The sequence below is a fragment of the Haemaphysalis longicornis genome, unplaced genomic scaffold (assembly GCF_048455015.1).
Source record: "Haemaphysalis longicornis isolate Haplotype H1 unplaced genomic scaffold, Haemaphysalis longicornis Haplotype H1 scaffold_12, whole genome shotgun sequence".
Classification (NCBI taxonomy): Eukaryota; Metazoa; Arthropoda; class Arachnida; order Ixodida; family Ixodidae; genus Haemaphysalis; species Haemaphysalis longicornis.
The window spans coordinates 41,994,933-42,010,757 of NW_027526225.1; the positions used below are offsets into that span (position 1 = coordinate 41,994,933).

Here is a 15,825-nt window from a genome sequence, read left to right on the forward strand (position 1 = left end):
GATATTCCCGTGCAAGATAGGAAGCGGCCGACTTAGCTGATACTTAGCTTTGGCTGGAGACCAGCGAGCCTCCGTGCTCAGTGCACGTAAACCTTCCCGTCTAGGGCGTAAACCAGAGTCAATCGCTAAGGTATGGAACCTAGGGCGTAACTCGGAGGGTCGATCGCTAAGACGGCCATGTATAACCAACCCTGTAGTCAACTTTCTGTAACCAACTCTTGTAAATAACCGTAAATACAGTTTGTGTTTGTCATCATCTCTTCGTCCCGTCATCGTCTTCTCGTCTCTTCTGCTTCACTGCCAACACCGCCGAATTCTACAAGCGAAGGGTTCCTTCGCCACCGACACCGAACCTGAAAATCTACTGCGGGAGTATGTGTGTTCGCGTCGGTTCGCATCGCTAGTCTTACCGCGTCACCGCCGAGAAAGCGAGGAGTTCCCTCAGTGTCTCTGCTGCGCTGTCGCGATCTGGATGTACAGCAACTCTGGGCATCCAGAGCGAAGGCTCTCAGCTCACCTCATGAACCCCCGATTAAGGAACCACTCCCATTTCAGAGAGCACAAATAAGCGCGTCTGTCTTTCTTGCTTGAGGTATCCGGTAGGCACTCCCGTTCACAGCTTTGACTAGATAAAACTAGCAGTAGCAATAATGACTGTCTTCTATAAATTTGTGCACTCAAAAAAGTACTTTTTGTCTTTTTTCTTCCTTTTAAGTCTACTTCATTTACTGTCCTGGCGCAAGATATTTCTATGCACCTGGGCATTTAGCGGGTTCTTTTTTGGAGGGCTTCTGATACGATGAACTTTTAAGGCGAGCAAAATATCATCGTCCTTTTGAGTTCGTCTTGACGGGAGCTCACTGCATTTTAATTTGTACAGGAGCTTAAAATGTCAAGCATTATTGCCAACAAACACCAAACAGCAAAATACAGCCACAGGATTTAATCAATATCAATAAAGTGAATACTAAATGAGAGAGCGTTGTTGAAAAGCAGAAAAACCTAACTCAACCACCGAAAGAAACCAGAATTTCTTCCTATACGTTCTCAACATAGAACATTGATATGGCCTCGCACGGGAACTTTAATCCTGAATCTCTTAATTTTGGCGCCGCACTCTGTCTGTCTATTTCGGGTTTTCCCTTTTTATGGTTAAAGAGGTTTATAGCCAATACTGCTTATTACAACATCAAGGGTAAAAGGGCCGAGTACCAGCGGCTAATTGCTTTGTTGTTGTAAATGTTAGCAGGATTGTCTTGACAATTCTAGTTAAGTTTGTGAATAAAAGTTTCAGAAGCGCAAAAGGTGCGGTGAATGTTTCGTAGCCCGCTGTTTATAAACCTAACCATTGGCTTTATATGAAGGTAGTTACGATCAATATTTTGTTAGAATAAATTTGTCATGGGAATATGAATGGGCTCTTTAACTCGGACCTCACGGAAAGATGAATAAAAATGCGCTATGTCAAATTATAATCACTTGTTAGCCACTAATTTGTTACGATTGATCTGTTCATTGTTTATTGGTGTCTCCGCGTGAAAGTCATGGAGGAAATACAATTTGACGCCCTTTGACCACTCTCAAGGTAGTCCGCGTATCTACACAGAACGCAAGTTGTAATGAACAAGAATAAAGGACAATAAATATCAATAATAAAACTTTATGTACTTTTGAACTGGCCTTATCAATCGAAACCTGTACAACAGTGTAAATAGCACACGTGTAAGAAAATGGCATGCCCCATTGCCGGGATGATTATCTTTGTCTCTAAACCACTCATCAAAACGATAGCCTGCAAAAATGGATCAACCAGGCAAAGATGTTGCACTTAAAAAGAGAATATATGTTGCGACATTAGAACAGAGCGGCCAGTGAACTGCGCTGGCCGTAAATACGTATACATTGGGAACTTTCAGCCCCGTCACTATTATAGGCTAATATATTCAAAGCAAAGAAAAGTGTCTGACTATATTTGAATTCATTTTATACAGAATCTTTTACCCGAATGTGTTTTTTCATATTCCGATTCTCTTGTCAAAAATTGACTTAATATAGAACCATTAAAAACTTTTAGCGCCTGAACTGTCCATGTTGTCAAAACACGGGAGGGGGCTTATTAAAGTGTTTATAGATCTTTATCCCTCTTTCCCTGCCCTGGAAAATAAAAAAAAGATGTGATGAGAAGAGGCATTCATTCAAAGGGCAGCTGGGAAGATAAATTCGGTAAGCGAAGCAGATATTTAAATTGGAACTAGGCGGTATGAACCGTCACTTTCCTTATCACGGTAGAGACTGTATGCAAAAAGAAATTAAAATTCTGTTTCATCGACGCAACATGAGTGTATCCGCACTCAAGTGGTTTATTGTATGTGTTACAGTTGCTCACATATCCTCTTCGAACAGAACTGAAGACGGTGTAACTACTACAGAAGTAAGTTTTGTCTCACCAAGTGGTTCGATAGTTTTGTATTGCTATAAAAAATGTTATGATTTAAACTGACAATTTTATTGCTTCGATACCACGGCAAACACGTACGTAAATAGCTTAAATCGCGACTACCATAATAGCATAAACAACCGGGAAAAGTTAAGTGACCTGTCAAATACTGATTTACAGTTTAAATATGAAGAAGGTAAATGCATAGAAGGTAAAATTTTTAAGTTCTGTGTGTTCTATATGGAAGAACCACAGCGTATTGTGTTGCTTAAACTTTTACAGGCAGGAAGTTTTTTTAGGCTGCCTGGTTTTTTATAGGGAATAACTTTGGAATGCTGGTGCTTTCAGAATATTCACGTTTTCTAAGATTGAGTTGCTTCCTCACCAAATATAAAGAGTATTTGTGGAATGTTTAAAATACTGTACAACTTTCTCCCGTCGACACCGTACACCGCCCGCAGCCGCAGCTGCTCTCGCGTGTGCCGCGGTGCGCACCCTCCTGTCCTCTGACACGAGAGCCACTTTTCCGCGCCACCACGTATATTTGCGCATGATGCGTCTTGACGCGCACTACGCCACCCTTTGTTCACAGCACGCTCACAATGCACAGTCACCCGCACCCGCAGGACAAAGGCACGTAGGGGCTCCCGTGCCTGAACTCCCGCTCCAAGACCAGACACCTGATGTGTCCAGAAGGCGGAATGGTTGAAGGGCGTAAGTCGAAGGTCTCCTATTCAGGCACCACGTGAGCCTTGTTTGCAAGATTGGCTAAGTTGGAGCCCTGACGCCGGGTCCTAGGAGTGAGGTAGCGTTCCCTGCAAACTGTTTTAAGCCAGGGAATGTTATGGAGCCTGACGTACGTAATATGCATTAATATCCCCGATGCTCCCAGGACCAGTTTACCGTACACCTTGCGCGTTACGAAGCTGATACCTCAAATGAGATATGCGTTTTTCAAGCTCGTAAGGGCCTTTCCACCGATCCGCCAGGGAGGCAGCAAACCCTTTTGTTGCGTCGCTCAAAAGATATGTGCGACGTAGTACCTTGTCGCCGACGGCAAATTTTACGTGGCACCGGCCCTTGTAGTACTGCCAGCAATCTCCCATGCGTGCGAGGTCCAAGTTTTCCCTGGCCTCCCTTAGAGTCCCTTTCAGGCAGCTGCGAAGATCTTGCTCATAATTAACGTAGTTGCGCGGCCGTCTTTCCACGTCATCACTGAATAAATGCTCAATGGGAACTCGCAGATCACGTACCAAAAGCAGTGCTGCTGGTGTAAAACCAGTCTAATGATTAACTGTCGTTCTAGTTGCGAAGGCCACCCAGGCCACGTGCGCATTCCAGTCTTTCTGTCGTTCGGTTAAAGTGACTGGCAAGGTGTTTAGGTTTCTGTTCACGCACTTCGATATGTTTGCTTGAGGATGGTATGAAGTGGTCTTATGTTTTACCCCTAAGGATAAGCAAGGGTCCACAAAGTTCATGCGGTGGAACTATGCGACATTTTCAGTTATAAGCTGCTGAGCAGACCCGAAGTGTGGAAACGTATCCAACAACTTGCCCCAGACGAACTTTGAATCAAGCTTACGTAGTGCATACAGTTCTACCCGCTTTGAAAAATGGTCCGTGACTACTAGAACGTAGCGAATGTCACTGACCGATCGTGGGTAAGGGCCCATCACGTCGCACACCGCGATGTGCCACAGAAAACGACCTTCTACGGACTGTAAGAGGCGCGGTAGCTTAGCGCCCCTTGGCTTTACATACTGGCAAATGGGGCATATCAGCAGATACCGCAAAACACCTCTTCTCATACGAGGCCAAGTACCGACGCGACATTGTGTTTCATGTTTTCGGTCCGGCACTATGAACCGCCAGGGTTGTGTAAGGGAAGTATTTAGGAACTGACTCCTGAGGCTCTTAGGGCTGAATACGCGGGAAGGACACTCACCACTATCAATGTCTGAGCTTGGAATGTACCGGAGTACCCAGTGGTCCTGGCTTTCCACTTAGCACTTGTAGACGGGTGCCGGTGCTGCGGTAAGGTCATCCGGGAGTGCGGCCTTAATGCTTTCACTGATGCGACTGCATTGTTCGTCTTCCAGCTGCGCGTCTAGCATCTGCTGGCGACTGATGAGAGTTCCGCAGGGTTCGTCAACGTCTGTAATGGCGAAGACCTGTGGTGTCGAGTGACCATGTGTCGGCAAAAGAGCACATGACAAGGCGTCGGCAGCCTCTTGGTGGTCCCTTTCCTGTAGTCACCTTGTAATGGTACTTCTGCAGTTGCAGTCCCCAGCGGGCGAGGCGACCAGCCGAGTTCTGCAATCGTGGCAACGAAGAGTGCCTACTGTATTGTAAAGTTAGCGTCACCCTGGTACATGTTAATTTTTTTAATCAAACACCAAGACAATGCACTTTGTCTCCATAACTGAACGATTTTGTTCTGCTGCCGAGAGAGCGCACCTAGCGAATGCAATGGCGTATACCTTCTCGTTGTGCTCCTGCAACAAAACTGCCCCTATGCCATACTCACTCGCGTGAGAACGGGTGGTTCAGGTAAACATCAGGTAACAGCCGACCTCTTGAAAGATGGCGGGCAAATTGTACTAGTAAAACTGGCAAGCCTGTACATGCAATGCCTAAAGATGCGAGTGTACTGTAATCTTGGAAGAACGCGATCATCCTAATTCATAACAAAGCTAATATGAAGGACTTGAAAAATTACAGGCCGATCAGCTTACTGTCAGTCATCTAAGAGGTACTTGTCAAAGTAATCGCTAACAGAAGTTCTGCCACCGTAGGCTTCAGTCAATCTAAAGAACAAGCAGGTGTGTCGAGTGAAGCGCATGTTCCATTCTGTCTTTCTTGCCAAAACTGACGACTGGGCGAGTTGGTACATAGTCTTGCTTGTTAACAGCGCAAATAAAACAGGACACAAAAGGAAGAAGGAACGGACACAGCGCTGTGTCCGTTCCTTCTTCCTTTTGTGTCCTGTTTTATTTGCGCTGTTAACAAGCAAGGCTGTCTTTCTTGAGCCGTACGGGTTATCTCATTTCATTGGGAGAAGGTTTTGCACTAGCGCCACTATCCTAGAATGGTCTTCTTTTATATAGAGTGTTCTCGGGGTAATTATACGGTTCAACATACAGCCACGCGGAAAGATAAATCCCCGCAGAGCCGACGCTGCGGGAATTCGCTTAGCCGACATTCGCCTGCGCACGTCACTTTGTTGACCACTGCTTCGCTGCCTGTGCATTTTTAGTTGTTAGGAAAGCACAAGTTCGCTCAAATAAACTTGTTTTTTTCCTGCAAGGAAACTGCGTGTTTGGCTTCGTGGCAATATGGTATAGAGTGGATGATTGGGCACAGTGTGCTCAGAGGGAAGGTTGTTCGGTGGAAAAAATGAGGTGGAGGCGGGTGGGTTGGGGCAAGTATTCGTCTGCGGCCGCCGCCTATTTGTAGTTTCATCTCAGTAGAGGTACCAGTGTGGTGGCGGGAGGCTGCTGCGAGATGCCTGTAATATGCGAGAAGTTCTGAGTATTCACTTATTGGGTGGGGTTGATGTAGAAGGGAGGGTATAACTTGCCCTATCTCGGCAAGGGTTTGGTGTGTCAGGTCACAAGACGCGAGAAAACCGCATCATGGCCCGGGATGGCGGAGTGTCAGTACCCTAGAAGGCGTGGATTCCAGTGGTCCTGAATTACGTTTTGAGGATTTGTAGGGTTGATAGAGAAGTACGGCCAATCGGTAGTTTCGGCAGGGTTTCTGCGAATTGATTAGAATATACACTGGTTTAAGGATGCAAGCGTCGGCCAGCGCAATAGATCTTCATTTAGCTACATCGATTGAGACTGTGGTAGTAGTGGCGGCCTTGATGTATTGGCAGTATGTGTAACTACACAAATGACATGGCCGGCGCACCCAGTGTAGGGCAAGGCATCTGTGTATAGGCCGGTGGGGTGGTTCCTGTATCGCGCAGTCAGGGCTGGACAACGAGCAAGCCCAGCTGCAAAGGTAGCAGTTGGCGGGCACATTGTGAGGAATTGGTGCCACCCAGATGAAATCTTGCAGGGCTACAGAGATGCGTATTATTGGCCCCTGGGGTATCGGGCGGTGTCCTGATGCTGTAGGGACGTGTCGAGCTTTTGGAGCCGATATCAGGCGCGTTTGTGCATCTCAGTGATCAGTGTTTTGCAGCTTTCCCCACGTATCCTGAACTCCCAATGGTGGTGGTATTTGAATCGCAGGGGCACTGGTGGCTAAGCGCAGCTTTGTACGCTTAGCGAATCCTGTTGTGGAGTCGAATCTTTCCTGTTTTTTTTAGAGGTATCGGGTTTCGTAGGTAAGGTGGTTAATAAGCAAACCTTGTAATATTCTTTGGGTATCTTTGTGTTTAGGGACCTCCACAGCAGTGGGAGATTTGTTGCGGAAGGGGCAGTAGTTGTGACAGAGGTTAATGTAGTGGGGCAATTGTGCGCATTCCAGATTCGGCTTTGGGTATTGTGAGACCCAGCACCCACAGCTTCAGGAGGATGGGGACTAGCTGTCCTGCAATGTTCAGCGGAGTTTCAGGTATACTTCGTCAATATTTGTGAGTACACTTGGAGTGCAGTTTCTTCAAAGTCGATTTTTCTGGTGCGCATTGAGGCCTCGTGTCTGGAGGTAGTGAATGGTAATAGTAACCGCTTGCTGCAAGGTGTATTGGTGCTCCTTAGAGGGGCCAGTAGGCGTATAGACTGTAAGGTCATCCGCTTTTAACCCGAGTTTATTACATCAAATTGGCTGCAATTTCTGGGGGGAAGTCCTGCGTGGCGATGTTAAATATTTGTGGAGATTTTACCGAGCCTCGCGAGTATCTTTTGCTTAAAATCGCGAAACTGGAGTATCGATCCCAGCCAAGACCATTGTCCAGTATGTTTCGTTAAGAAGACACTGACGTAGTCACCAATGCGCTCTCCGTATCTGAGATATGTGAGTCCTGCAAGTATTGCCGAGTGTAAAGCGTAGTCAAAACCGCCCTTGATGTCCAAAGTATGTATGCAGCACTTGTGAGATGACGTAATGCGATTAAAATTGTCCGGTTTGAGTTAGGTTAAAATATCCTGTGTGGACAGATGAGGTCGAAAGCCAAACATGGTCGGTGAGAAGAGACAGTTTTCGTCAATGTAAGCCACCGAGCGGTTATGTAATAAATGTTGATACACTTTCCCAGCTCACGATGTCAGTGAGATGGGGCGAACGTTTCTTGGATTCATAGGTTTCTTTGGCGTTAGGATAAGAGCAATATTCACCTGCCACCAGGGTTGCAGTAGAATGCAGCAGGGTTGCAGTAGCCACCCCTGCAGTAGCAGCAGGGTTGCGTGAGTCTAGGCGACCGACTACGATGTTTATGGAACCGCGCGGCCGTACTCCACGTGCATTCCACGCAGAACGTGGAACCTAGCTAGTAGAACCTTTCGTTGCTGTTGCCGCGTGATTTTTCATGTGCCTCCAGGAGGTGGTGCGGGCAGCAGCAGGCGGCGGGTTTCTGCAGTAGATGTAGAATATCATTTGCTGACGAAAAACCAAGCATCATTTAATTTTTTATTAAAGGAACACCATAAATACCCTTGGTGCTATAAGTTCCTGTCGTATATTTGCGTAATGTCTTGTTCTTGTTCAACAAAGTTGACAAGTATGAACATATAAGTTGGGCATAGACATTCACCTTTGGCTGTGAGTATACAACACTGTTGCGCAATATATATTCTACTTTGGCCGGGTGGCTAAATCGAGTCCCAGACAGACAGAGAGACAGACCAAAATTTCTGGGTTTAAGTAGCCCAAGAAATACTATCGTCTTTAAAAAGTGCCATTTCGCGGCACCGCACGGGCCCCAATCACTAAGTTTAAGAGCATCTGCGTCGATCGCGGCGCTGGAATAAAGCCAGTCGACCACTTAACCGGCGCGCGGCATTCTCGTGTGGAGCCCATGCAGCGGCGCCATGAGACCGTAGTATCCCGCTGGTGCTATCGCGTTCGTCCCGCCTGAAGCCCTGTCCCCAGAGGCAACGTCCCCATTTTATTCGATGCTTTCCAGCAACATCCCTGTGTTGCTGTCATCGAGCTGGGCGTGCTTCAGTAATTTTTGTTCTATCCAGCGTATTCGACCACTTTCCTAATGCTGAAAAACGCGGTGTTTTCCGAAGTGAAATAAACGATTCATATTCCACTTGTAAATAAACAGGTGTCAGATAAGATGATTTACAGATGTAGGAGGGTGAATTACCGGGATGGCGGCGTATTAATGCCAGTGCTTTAAAGGTTTTGCAGAGATGGCTCGAATGTGGGATATCTAAGAGATCTTTTATGTTAAGCGAAGGCAATCATTATCGTATAATAATGCTGTAACTCATCTATATTTTGTTAAGCCAAGTTTACACAATGAACGAGGTGTCACACCAATAACACAGAAAGCCCAGAATGTTTTAAAGGTCAAAGTGGTCGTCACTACTGTTGAATCATCGGCAAACAATGCAATCGTCAACGAAGATACGTATGCTAGGACACATAATAGGTGGAAAATCTTTTCTTTAAGAAGAAATACCGAATCCAGTAAGCTCCCCTGTGGCATACCAGATCCCGTGTAAGAAGAAATGGAGCAATTGTGTGCGCTTTTGAGTATTCCGCCCTATTGAAAAAAATGCTGAAGCCATGACAATTTGAAGAAGTGAGGTCGAAGGGCCGTAATTTTGCAAAACGCGGCAATAGGCTACATGACTAAAGAGGCAGGGAAGAAATTTTGTCAAGTTCTTCTGTTTACTTGCACTGCGTAGACTGGCTCAAATAAGAATACTTTTCATCATTCCCTCTGGCGATGAGGCTGTATTTATTTTATACCTCAAAGAAGAAAGGGTACCATGCGCGGTTTGTGGAGGCCGCACCAACTAACAATAGTGACGTAAATACAAGGTGCTACGTAATAACACGATGACCAAAATTCTAATTCAGACCAGTGTCGGTTTCGGTTTTGTGAAAGAAGATGCTTGGCGTCGGAAGTTCTCTTTGGGTGGGCTTTTCAGATATTTCAGTAATCGACCCACCGCGCTTCTGACATGTTGTCGTCTGTAGAATGCGCCAGTGAAGCCTGCCAGGAGGGCTTGGAATCAAAAATTACTATCCGATGCGTACACATTGGATGAACGCCCTCCGCATCACCGCAGGCGCAAACGTGCGATACGCTTTTCCCTCATCTTTGGAGCTTGTTTGGGCTGTTCCTGTATCGTAAGAGGCGTGTTCTAACAAGCCAAGGTTCGGCTGATTCGGGACTGCGGCCGCAAGCCGTCGGTGCTTATGACGACACCACGCCAAGGAGAACTCGCACGAGCCTCGCTTTCAGTATACAAGCATTCTGCTGACTCACTCGTCCAGCAATGAACGTTACGGGGCAAAAATGGTGAACTTATTTTAAACATCGCCCCAAAACAAAATCGTCAATTTAAAAATTATGCACAATCGGAAATTGGTACTAGTTACTTCCAAAACAAAATACCCAGTGGCCCAGACCACTCGGCCATTAGCGTTTTTTATTGCACTGGGCCGTACGCCAGCGATGCGAGGGGCGAAAATATGATATACACTGTATAGGCAGCTTACATGTTTATTTTGTTTTAGCATTTAAACACACTTAGACGACTACTTCTTGTATCACGCTCGTGCAGTAAGCGTCCCCCAAGTTCCCACAATATCTCTTGTCTAGCGACTGCATTCCTTTGATGGAAAAACGTTCACAGATGTGTGGTCGTGCTGCTGAACGTTGTGCTCGTTCAGCCAGCGCAGAGAAGTGCTTCCTGCACCCTGGTTTTACGCTGTAGGATAAACTTTTCGGTTGCTTTTTTTTCTCAATACCTATATTAGCTTCGCTGACTCTACTCCCGCCCTAAATTGGCCTTAGATTTTTCTACTAGCGTACCTGTAAGCGGTGCGTCGCATATGGACTTGTTTGGAGCGACGTGTACTTATGGCCTGATACAGACTATGAACCAACGAGCTAAAAACACATTCTTCCTGGAACAAAATCGCCGTGGCTTAGTTTCAACAGAGCGAACGCGTTGAAACGACCCGCCAGTCAGAGGTCGACAAAAAGCTCGGCAGACCGATTCTGTGGGAGGGTTGACGAGCCGTGCAATGGTGCAGTCAAGCCACGCCATCTTGTCCTGACGTCATACGAAACGGCATGGGAAATCGGCAAGGAGTATTCAGAGAAGAGGATAACATTTCAAGATTGACTTTTGAAGAAGATAGTCTTTATTTGGGTACATAAATTCAGAAATTTTGGTCTGTCTGTATGCCTGTGCGTCAGTCTGTCTGTCTGTCCATCTGTCTGTCTGTCTGTCTGTCTGTCTGTCTGTTTGTCTGTCTGTCTGTCTGTCTGTCTGTCTGTCTGTCTGTCTGACTGTCTGTCTGTCTGTCTGTCTGTCTGTCTGTCTGTCTGTCTGTCTGTCTGTCTGTCTGTCTGTCTGTCTGTCAGTCCGTCTCTCTGTCGGTGACTCGATTCATCCACCGGGGCAAAGTAAAACATAACATCCGTTATAGCCTTACATAGGCACAGCCAAATATAAACATCTAAGACCAATGCCAGTCTTCATACTTGTCAGAACTGTTGAACAAGAACAAAGAATTACGCAAATAAAAGGCACAAAATCAATACACAACTGATATTTGCAGTGAGTCTTTATAAGTAAATCGTGGATGCTTGAGCTTTACGATAGCAAATGAAATACTGCATCAAATGCAGAAGTGCATATACTGCGTATGCGCGTCTCTTCAGCCCCGTAAGCATTTGGGCTCACGTCAACGCAGTCCACTATAAATAAAAGAAATAGCTAGGCGGTGCCTGGTTTTGATCCCACGACTGTCTGGCCGCAACAGGACGTAGGTGGTGCTCTTCCCACTCGGCTACAAACTGTGACGGGAGCACGTGCTACGAACGCGCCTGATGTCGTTCACTCATTCAAACTGCGACAAGAAGCTACTGATTTAACGGAGGCACGCGAAGCTGAACGTCAACGGAAACGAGGAACTGAAAACTTTAGAGGAGGATGTTGAACTTCCTGCCGGAAAGTTGTGGCGGGAAGCGCCACGCGCCTTGCAGCTCAACCAGAGAAGAAGACGACGAGGGTGCGCAGCGGAGTAGGAGCGTGAGCACGCAATAAAGAAAGGAGAGAACCAGGAGGTGCTCGATCAGGTAACGCGGGTGTCGGTCGCTTCGCTGTCTCTACATTTCTCTACATTTCCTTGTCTTTACATGGGTGTTCACACTAGTTCCCATTCGCGCTCCGATAAATGAAACAGCATAATGGCAACACAATCAAACCAACGCAGAACCCCCATGATGCTTTGCATCCTCGTCATGGTTCACCATCAGAAGATGATGTACTTTTTTCATAGTTCAGGCCCTATATAATAAATACCGCTTTATCGCCCGGATAAACGATGAAAAGTGTGTTTATTTGAGCCAGCCTACGCAGTGCAAGAAAAACAATAGCTTGAGAAATTCACCCTGACGTCCCTTCCAGCGGTATGCTCAACGTTTTGGGGGCAAGGAGCATAAGGAAAGAACCCGCGAAGGCCGGAATGGCGGTGGGAGCACACCCTCTAGACATGGCGAGCCACCCTATAGTGGTAACACCGCGGCGTGCAGTCCGGCACGCGTTATGTATTCGGCTTGCGAACTGTGCCCTGCCACGTAAGAGGGTGTGTCGCATTCCAGGATGGCGAGGGCTATCCGCGCGCTTTCCGTGCGTAGAAAGCGTGGTCGACGCTGTAGGAGCGACACTCTCCGCAGTGCTCCTAGTGGTCGTTGCAGAGCTTCAGCGTGTGTGACAGAGTTTTGAGGATTCGGACGCAGATGCAGTTCCCTTGACTCTCCAGCAGCTTGCCTTACTTCTTCTCGAACCACTTGAGCAAGAGAGACATACGTTGGCGAAGCCGTAGGGAGTTGGGGTATGTGGAGTTCTTTTCTACAAAACCAGCGTACTAGCTCCCTACGGAATCTGGGCTGTTGGCGAAGGCAGCAGACAGCACATCTGACGCGCAGTTCTGTTTGCGGTCCTACTGTATGGCGCTATTTCAGTGTCCTCTCTATTGTTGCAGGTTTGTAACAAGTCCTGTGATTGTGTGTAGTAGATTGCGGACAATCCTGCCAAGGAACCACCACTCAAGTTTCACGTGAGGTACCGCAGCTTATTTTCTTCAGTCATACTCGCTTCGGCGCGTCTGAATACGCGAGACATGTCCTCGTAGTACATTGTCATGCTCTCATTGCGAGGATGGGTTCTGTGATGTAGCGTGGCTTCGGCATTTCCCCTCCCGTCACCTCTTGTATAGGTAGCGAGAAAAGTGCTGCGAAATCTTCGCCATCTTCGCCATCCTCGCGTAGCCGTCGAGCGCGAAGTACATGTGGCACAGTTTCCAATTTTAGTCCCAACCGCTAAACTTCGCAAACCGCTCACACAGGTGAAGCGAATCTTCAGTGCCTTCAACGTCATCGCAATGAAAATTTAGCGGAGTTTGCGGCTGCTGGGTGACTAACCAACCAAGGATGGTGTTGTCGGTCGCGCATAGGAGTCTAGTTCATGGCGGGTGTGGTCGCTGCCTTGTTTTAAAGACGATTCTTGCGCTACATAACCTCGAAAAGTTTGGTCTGTCCGCATGTCTGTCTGTCTGTCTGTCTGTATGTCTGTCTGTGACCGGATTCACCCACCTTCCCTTAGTGAAACAGAACCTTCGCAATAGTTTTATATACCCACAGCCAAATATAAATGTCTATGTTCGGTGTAATTATTCATACGTTTCAACAGTGTCGAACACGAACAAGAGATTTTGCAAATATAATTGAGAAAACGAATACCTATATAATATTTTCAGTGTTCCCGTATTGACATTATAATGTATGCTTGTTTTTTGCGATGGCAAATAAAACACGTCATCAACTGCAGAAATAAAATTCACTCCGTAAAAGAAATCAAACGGTAACAGCAACGAATAGTTCCAGAAGATAGGTTCCATGTTCTGCTTGGAACACACGTGGAGAAGGGCAACGTCGTTCATAAATGTTTGAGTAGGGTGCCTCGATTTACGTGCGTCTCCGCCGTACGGCAGCGCTGGCATCGAGGCACCCGACTTGGAGCAATGAAACTCGGTAAATACAAATTGACTTTAGCAAAGCTCTTGCGTGCTATTTTGGGAGGAACGAGACGGAAGGGGAACAGCATGAGAGTGGCCGTTAAAGAGAAGGGAGCGTGTGAAAGAAGCAGATACGCGGCCTTTTTTTACTAAATACAGTCTTGCAAATGCAGCATGAGTGGTCAAAACTTTGCCTAGAGACTCCAGAATACAATTTGAGCTAGTAATACTGCAATGTTTGCAAATCATTTCAATGTCCCTTTAAATGGTTTCAAGACGTAAAGAAAAAGGCAATCGGTCAAGTGCTTATGATTTGCGTTAATAATCTCCGCGTGCGTGTTAAATTCAAGTAACCCTATCCAATATGAGACGTCTTTTCTGAACCCATGTTAATTAAAAAAATTACACCATCTTCCCGTGGGGAACCATGAGGAGGATGCGAAGCTATATGGTGGTTCTGTGTAGGTTTCACTGTGCTGCCGGTATTTTGTTTCATTTATCGGAGCAAGAATGGGTACGCAGAGTGAACCCCTATGTAGGGACAAAGAAATGTAAAGAAATTTAGAGAAACGCAAAGACAGCGAAGAGACCGACACCGCGTTACCTGATCGAACACCTCCTGGTTCTCGTCTTTCTTTTTTGCGTGATCACGCTCGTACCTTGCTTCCTGCCCTCTTCGTCCTCTCCTCTGGTTGAGCTGCAAAGCGCGTCGCACTTCCCGCCAGAAATTTCCCGCACAAAATTCCACATCCTCCTCTAAAGATTTCAGTTCGTCATTTCCGTTGATGTTCAGCTTCGCGTGCCTTCGTTGTATCAGTAGCTTCTTGTCGTAGATTGAATGAGTGAACGACATAAAGCGCGTTCGTAGCCCATGCTCCCGTCTCGCTTTGTAGCGCAGCGGGAAGAGTCTTACGTACCTCCCTTTGCGGCCAGAGAGTCGTGGGATCGAAACGGGGCGCCGCCTAGCTATTTCTTTTTATAGTGGACTGCGCAGACGTCCGCCCAATCGCTGACGGGCTGAAGAGACGCGCATGTGCAGTAGAGTGCGGACGGCGGACAACGAGACAACAAGGGAGGGAGGGACACAGCCCCGAGCATGAGATGCTTCGCATCTAAAAAATATGATTGGACTATACGTGAAAATAAAAATTCGACACAAATATACCTTCGAAAAGCTGCAGCAACTGATGTCAATCAAGTCAGATGATTTTTTGTGTGCGGCGGTTTTCAGGTTTCTGTACTAGTCGCGAACCGGTTCGCAAGCTCGAACCCCTTCGACAACAAGGTTCAGTGAGCTAAATAATTAACCAAGTGTGAAGCAAATATTTCGCAACTTTAAAGCGACGATAAAAACAAAAAAAAATCGGGTAAATTCGAAATGATTTTTTCCCAATAAAAGTGCAATTGTGCAGACAGCAGTAAGCACGTAGGCCATATTATTAAGGAAACAGACGATTTATAGTGAAGATTTACCAGCTTCTTTCCAACCAGTTCTTATGTTGTCGTAGGGGATACCTAAAGCAAGCGCAATGAGTCATTGCTGTGGGTGTCATTGTGAGGGTGAAAAACCCCGCAGGTCGTTTCCATATATTCAGTGGCGACTGGGACCTACCGCAGGGCCCATTACTAGATGAGGGCCCTTGCAAAGAACATAACCGACATATATATTCTTGAACAAACAAACACGTGACCGGTAATTTTTCCGAGCAATTAACTGACACGTGCAGAATCCTAAGCATGACAAACCTCAAGAAAACACAACGAAGAGTCTCCACCAAAAGTTCAGGATGATGAGGTGCTTTACTCAGAGCGTCGTGGGTTCTGGTGGTGCTGCGAGGCGCCACGGGGCTACGATGAAGATGTCGCGCAGGCCGGAACGTCGATGAGGAGCACGCACCGTGGTCTTCGTAGACGACGGTTTGCTCGGAACCCACTCACAGTCGGCCGCACTGTAGTAGTGGGCAGGAAGCCACGGGTTAGTGCCGGCCGATGGCGGGCAGCAGGCAGCGGGTTGTCCAAGGTCGGAGCACGCCTATGTTGTGTGCCTCCGCGGTTTACAAGTCACGCCTTGGCCCCAGGGTGCCACGGTACCAGGTGCCCCCCCCCCCCCCCCCCGTAGCTCTGGCCCCGAAATCTCGACGAGCTTCGAGTCTTCCAGGTGGACGTCGCGCTCCTCGAACCTGCTCCGTCCATTCCTCCCTGCGTCTCTCGCCTCGTTCCAGAATTGC

The 15,825-nt window shown here is 47.1% G+C and overlaps 1 long non-coding RNA gene across 1 annotated transcript in view; it reads left to right on the forward strand.

The window, feature by feature from the left end:
* The first annotated feature begins 2,265 nt into the window (after positions 1 to 2,265).
* The window catches only part of LOC144161931 (uncharacterized), a 177,260-nt gene continuing 163,700 nt past the window's right edge, over positions 2,266 to 15,825 (forward strand). Inside the window, exon 1 of the long non-coding RNA XR_013320535.1 lies at positions 2,266 to 2,431. This is a non-coding gene — a long non-coding RNA (uncharacterized LOC144161931). The remainder of the gene's footprint in view (positions 2,432 to 15,825) is intronic.